The sequence below is a fragment of the Prionailurus viverrinus genome, chromosome B3, assembly GCF_022837055.1.
Source record: "Prionailurus viverrinus isolate Anna chromosome B3, UM_Priviv_1.0, whole genome shotgun sequence".
NCBI classification, from domain to species: Eukaryota; Metazoa; Chordata; class Mammalia; order Carnivora; family Felidae; genus Prionailurus; species Prionailurus viverrinus.
The window spans coordinates 50,481,320-50,488,130 of record NC_062566.1 but is presented as its reverse complement, the minus strand read 5'-3'; positions in this window follow the sequence as shown (position 1 = coordinate 50,488,130).

Genomic DNA, 6,811 nt, shown 5'->3' with positions numbered 1-6,811 from the left:
CCATACCGGCTCGGGGCGGGGCGCAGAGGCGGAAGTCTCCGCCTTTCTCAAGCTTAGTTGAGAAGTCCACCTGCAGTTGCAAATGTACGGCTGTTTGAAAGCGGGCGCCAGCGGTGGCGGGAAGCTCCTCCTGTGCTCCCATTGGTGGATTCGTGAGCCAATTACGAAATGATTGACTATGGAGCGGGCGGGCTTATGGTTGCTTAGAAACGCCCAGGCGCCTGGCCTCAGACCCATGGCGAGGAAGAACCTGGTCTTGTCCGGGGCTAGTTGCCCCTTCCTTCACCACCTGGTTCCCCCAACAGCTCACGCTGCTCTTTCAATTCCCAAACCTCAGTTTTCGGCTGCCGCACACAGAATCCCTCACTTTCCCCGCCGAACCCCTACCTTGAAGGTTTTTTCACTTCCCCTTCTCTAAGGTGCCTGCTTCCCCATCACCCAAACAGGCTTAGATGTAATTTTACTTTGTCTTCTTGCTTATTGGGTCCTGCCTTGTTTGAATTTGTATTGCTTTCATTACTGATGAGTTAGCACATTTTCCCAAGTGTGTGTTCACTACTTGAATTTCCTCAAGTGTGAATGTTCTCGTCACTTGGGTATATGCTAACCTGTCCTTTGAGACAGTGCTGTCCAGTGCGCACTAAAGCCCATTCTGTATCCACCTTCCAAATTAAAGGGTTCCAGTGACTATCGAGGAGTTGGTAGCACCGGGTTCACCTCTCTTTTTACCTTCCTCATACATACGAGAAAACCCTTTCTGCTATGGTATGGAGAAAAATGGTTAAGACTTTTCATAATCTGACTAGTTTTCTTCCCACCCCAGTGATGCCTACACTGACCCCTGAAATCCCATCAACTAACCTAAGGTTATGCCATATAATAGGTATTCACTCAATCCATAGCAATAACTGAGTGAAATTACTGGCTAAGCTGCCTATCGTTCCCAGAGTGCTTTTGTTTTGCTCACGCTCTTTCACCTGTATTGCCCTATCTTACTTACCTACTCAGTCTTCAAGATAGATGAGCACCTCCTCTGAAGACTTTCACGACACACTTCCCTCCCTTGGCAGAAACAACCCCTCTTACATCTGTTTACAGTATAGGTATCTTATGGTGCTTATTATCTTCTACAATTAGTTGTGTGTCTGATTTACTCAGTTCAATGTTAATATCTTGAGGTACTGACATTGCTCCTTGGACATCAAACATGCTTCATAGTCCCTGGTGGGCATTCAAAGTTGTTAAGTGAGCAGATAAATGAATGAACAAATAAATGAAGGCTTCTGTGCCAGAAAATGTGAGTAAAAGGCATTCAGGTAAATGGCAGTTGTTGAAACCTGAGCCAAGGTATCTGTTAGTGGGAACTAGGCTTGGATTAAGAGGATGCTAAGTAATCCCTGCCCACAAACATAGAGGTGAACACATAAAATATATAAGGGGGGGGGGGGGGCAAAGCACATGAGGAGACAATGTTTATAATCCCTTACACAGTGCTTTAGAATTTGGTAAGTTCTTTCTCAGACAGTAGCTCATGTGTTCCTCACAACAAACCTGTGAGGGGCTAGGACAGGTAAAAAAATGACTAAATAAATAAATAAATAAGTGACTTGTCCAAAGCTACACAGCTAATGTGAGAGGAAGAATTTGAATACATATCCTTTATCTCCAAATCCAGAGCTATTTGTATTTAATATTATATTAAATGTGAGATTTAAGTACGTATGTCACAAAAGATGCAAAGTAAAGAATAAATCAGAGCCTCTTGTCTCTAAAAATGGATTTGGGTAGAGTTTTATAGGTATAATCAATGAAATGTTCTTGACTGCCTATCTTGTGTAGTTCCTGGCCTCAATGCTTGAATATAAAGTGTGAGGCAGGACCCTAACCCTCCAGATAATCATACTCGTTAGCAGTGCAAGATGCTTACATAAGAAGGCAAATCTCTCTCTCCCTCTCTCTCTCTCTCACACACAAACACACACACACACAACACACACACACACACACACACACAGTTTACTACATGCAATATAAGAATGGGTGATGATTCTGGGGAAAAATGAGCATTTAAGAAAGGATTTATCTGACCAAGTTCTTGGAAGAAGAGGAAAAGAGAGTCAACAGGAAGGTTGTTAGCATAAGTGATTGTAAGGTGAAACCAGACCACCAAGAGTAAAGGATTCTTATATTTAGAGGTATGAGTGAAGAAGTACACTGAAAAGGAGCAGCCAATAGAAGAGCTTGATGCCTGAAGAAATAGGAAAGCCATGCTATAAATGTAAGGTAAGGTGTAAACAAGGAACAAACTTGACATGTCCAGAGAAACACAACCAGACAAAATCATTATGGGGCAATAAAATAAATGTGGGAAAAGAGAAAAAAACTGCCAAAGACCTTGAGTGCTAGACAAGATATTATTTCTGGAATGTTGGGTCAATATTTATCTTGCATTTTTTAAACAGACACACCTGTGAGCTGGGAGGGACGCTACCTCTACCAGACCTGTTTATGTTTCTAGGGGAAATGTCATGTTGCTGATGAGATGTGGTCCTTCCCATTCAGAACATATATAAAGGTGGAGCTAAACCATCATTCCTCTTTCTTCCAATCTTCTCTTTGGTGCCAAAGCTATCAGGTCAAAGCAAAGCCATTATGAAATAAACAGTGCTATCCTTAAAAGAACACTGAACTTAAAAATGATCCAAGTTTAAGTTCTAGCTCTCTCACCCACTAGTTTTTATCCACAATTTATTTAACCCTGAGCCTCAAAGTTCTTATTTAAAAATAGGAATAATATCTACTCTGCAGGATTGTAAAAAAGGATGAAATGATATTGCGTCTAAAACGTAGAAATGCTATTTAACTAAATGTTATTTAACTGAGGGAGATCAGAACATTATTTGTAATACATTCAATAATATTTTTTGAGCATCCACTTTGCACAAAGCAATATTCTAGAGGATCATTTAATACTGACACATGGATCAAAATGCCTGCCCTAATTAACCCCTAATCACCGAATCTACTCTGGTCCAAGGTCACCGTAACTTTAGTACCATCACTTCCCCACCACTCCAAGACCTGGCTGTACCTGATTTGTTCAAAGGTAAGCACCAGACCCAAGCTGGGCCACTCATATTCCCTTCCCAGGTAACTGAAATAAGACGTAATGAAACTGAGTCAGGTGGTAACCATACAGAAGAGAAACAGACTTTTATTACAGTTGTCTGTATTTTATGGGAAATATACCACTTCCATTTATGGAAGTATATGTATATTGTGGAGTCTAGACTGAATATCATGAACTTGTGTCACTCAAAGCCATAGATCTGTCTGGTTCTAAAACATTGTGAAGTCTAACAGTTAAGTTTTTCCTTGGGTTCTGTGATAACCTGAACCTTAAAACACTTTTTGACTTGAGCTGACTTGGGTCATTTAGGGGTTGAATAGTGTCCCCCCAAATTTTGTGTCCACCCAGAACTCAGAATGTGACCTTATTTGGAAATAGGATCTTTGCAAATGTAATTAGTTAATATAGATAAGGATAGACCCTAAATCTAAGACTGATGTCCTTAAAAGAAGAGGAACCTGAAACTAATGTAATATTGTGTGTCAATTGAATACACAAATATATATATATATATGTATATATGTTACTGTAGTACAGAGTTCACTGTTAAAATGTGTAATTTCCTCAAAAAAAAAAAAAAGAAACAAGAAGAGGTAAAGACACAGAAAGACACACAAGGAGAAGACAGCCATGTAAAGATGAAGGCAGAAGTAAGAGTTATGTTGCCACAACCCAGGGAAAACACCCAGGGCCACCAGAAGCTGGCAAGGGATTCTTCTCCAGAACCTTCAGAAGGAACATGGTCCTGCCAACACATTGATTTCAGACTTTTAGTCTCCAGTACTGTGAGAGAATAAATTTTCTTGTTTTAAGCCACTTAGTTTGTGGTACTTTGTAGCAGGAGCCCCAGGAAGTTAATACAGGTGGGTTTTCATTCCTTGGAACCAAACATTTATGACTAAGATGCATCTGTGACAATAGATCGTATCTGAAAAGTCTAAACCAGTGATTCTCCAAGTATGATCCACGGCCCACTGCTGGACCTCAAGGATATTCCAGACGGTTCATTAAATGATACAAACCACAACAGTTTCTTCAATTCTCATGGGAAAATAACTTGCAATTTTATAGGCTTTTATTTTTATATACAACTAAAGTTTACCTACTAGGAATATACCAAGTAAGATAATGAGGGGTTATTAATGCTTAGAATTTGTTACAAGTATCACATTATTTAAGCTCACCAAGAACGGTTTTCATCACTTCTATGTGCAGCATTATAAAACTCCTGCTTGTGCATACTTGAAGATAACTGAAATACTTTTGGGGGAAGGGCATAAATATTAGGGTCATTCCCAGGCAATTGTGGGTTTTAAGGGTTATTATTCCCACATCTTAATTATGAACTATCTTTGCTTGGCTTAATATCAATTAAATTTGTTGTAAGCTGTTTGGTTAACTCAACTGTGTGTACTGTGGAACTATTTTAATACATGAATTTCCACTTTTCCTATAATGACTTTAAAATAATATCCAAGTTCAGGTTCCATTTTTGTCATTAGTCATCTATTAGTAAAGTCATCAATTTGTAATTCCTCTGAAGTTTGCTTATACTCTCTGGAAATGTGTTAGATATAAATTTGTTCTGTTTAAATAACTGACAACACACTATCAAGGAAAGTGATAAAATTACTCATTTTTTGAAAAGTTCATAGGGCAGTATTTTGGAATATAAAATCATATGAATGGTATTTCTCCCTTAAAAGTAAATAAACAATTCCTATCATTCCTCTTCAGTTCTTTCTTGTCATTGAGTTATTTTTCCACTACCTAAACAAACAAACAAACAAATAAAAAGGGGGGTTGAGGGATGAAAGTTATGTGGGGTAATAGGTCTTTCGCCCCTTCCGTGGTCTTTGGTCAAAAGTGTGAGAGCCAATTGCCTGAACCTAATGTTTAGGATTCACACCCTGGTTTTGAATCAGAAAACCTATCAGAAGAAGTGATGGCGACCATTTGATAAAGATCCAAGGCTGCAAAAATTATATTGGAATGTGAAATGCGGACCCTCCCAGATGCCATATTGCTTCTGTTACTTGAAACAGTAGGTTGAAAAGGAAAGAAAGAAGTACCAAAACAAGATCATAAAATTGGTGTGTATTTGAAATGCTTACGTAACACGTTCAAAGCAGGTTAATGAGATACGATGTGATGCTACCATAAGAAAATAACAAGATTTATTTTTTATTTTTTTAATGTGTATTCATTTATGACAGAGAGAGAGAGAGACAGAGAGCAAGTGGGGGTGGGACAGAGAAAGAGGGAGACACAGAATCTGAAGCAGGCTCTAGGCTCTGAGCTGTCAGCACAGAGCCCGACATAGGGCTCTAACTCACAAACTGAGATCATGACCTGAACCAAAGTCTGACGCTTAACCCACTGAGCCCCAGGCACCCTGAAAATTACAGGATTTCTTTAAAATGTTCATGTATTTGAACACTTAGTCCAGTAATGGGACACATAAAGTTATTTGATGCTCTTCTGCCTTGGGTTAGGTTCTCAAAAGTGAACCTTGGGATGGAAATTTGAGTGCATAGATAGGATTTATTAAGGAAGAGCTTTCCAGAGAAAGTTGTTAGGGAATGAGGAAGCAGGACAGGAAAAGGGAAAAGCCAAGCAGGCACGTGCTTTCAGGAGATGTGCCGGCCAGTCTGACCCCACAGGGAGCTCTGGAGTTTAATCAGGATGGGACAAGAGAGGCGGGCTTTCCCACTCTTGCACTAGTGATGGTGGCAAGGAAGAGGAGAAGGAAACACAGGCACTTCTGGCTCCTGGTGACTCGAAGCAGCTCCCCTTACCTGAGGCTGTGCCCAGAAACAAAAGTCAATCACTCTGCAGGCAGGTAGGAGCAAAACACACAGAGGCCGGCAGTGGGGCATGCAGAAATGATTCCAGGAATCTGAGAGGGGCTGGGCAGAGCTGGCAATGCCTGGCATGACATCTGTGTTTGCCATCCTTTGATCTTGTCAGCGTATCTCCAGAGGTGATATCAAACATGTTTGAGGCCCTTCATGAAGGTGGCTTCATGCAGTTCATCCTGATGACCCCTCCTAGTCCTGACATGACAGGACCTAAGATAACCAAGATGATCCTACCACCACATTCAGCGAAAGTGCCAACATGAAAGTAGTTTTACCCCAAACCTTTTTTAAATTAAACTTTTTATTTTGGAAAAATTGCACATTCACATGCAGTTGTGAGAAACAATACAGGGAGATCTTTAAGCTTTATCCAGTTTGCACCCATAATAACATCTTTTTCAAAACTATAATACATTATCACAACCACGATATCCACATTGAATACAGTCAAAAATCAAAAAACAATTACATCACACAAGGATTCCTCATGTTGCCCTTTTATAACCGTACCCACTTTCCTCCCCACACTTGCTCCCTCCTTAATACCTAATCTATTCTTCATTTCCATAATTTTATCATTTCAAGAAGGTTACATAAATACAGTCCTTACCTATAGTAAGGACTATAGTATGTAACCTTTTGGGATTAGCTTTTTTTGCTCTGCGTAATTCTCTGGAGATTCAGCCCAGTTGTATGCATCAGCAGGTTATTCCTTTTCATTGCTGACTAGTGTTTCATGGTATGCCTGTACTACAGTTTGTTTATCCATTCACCCATTGAAGGAACATCTGGGATGTTGCCAGTTTTAGGTCATTACAAA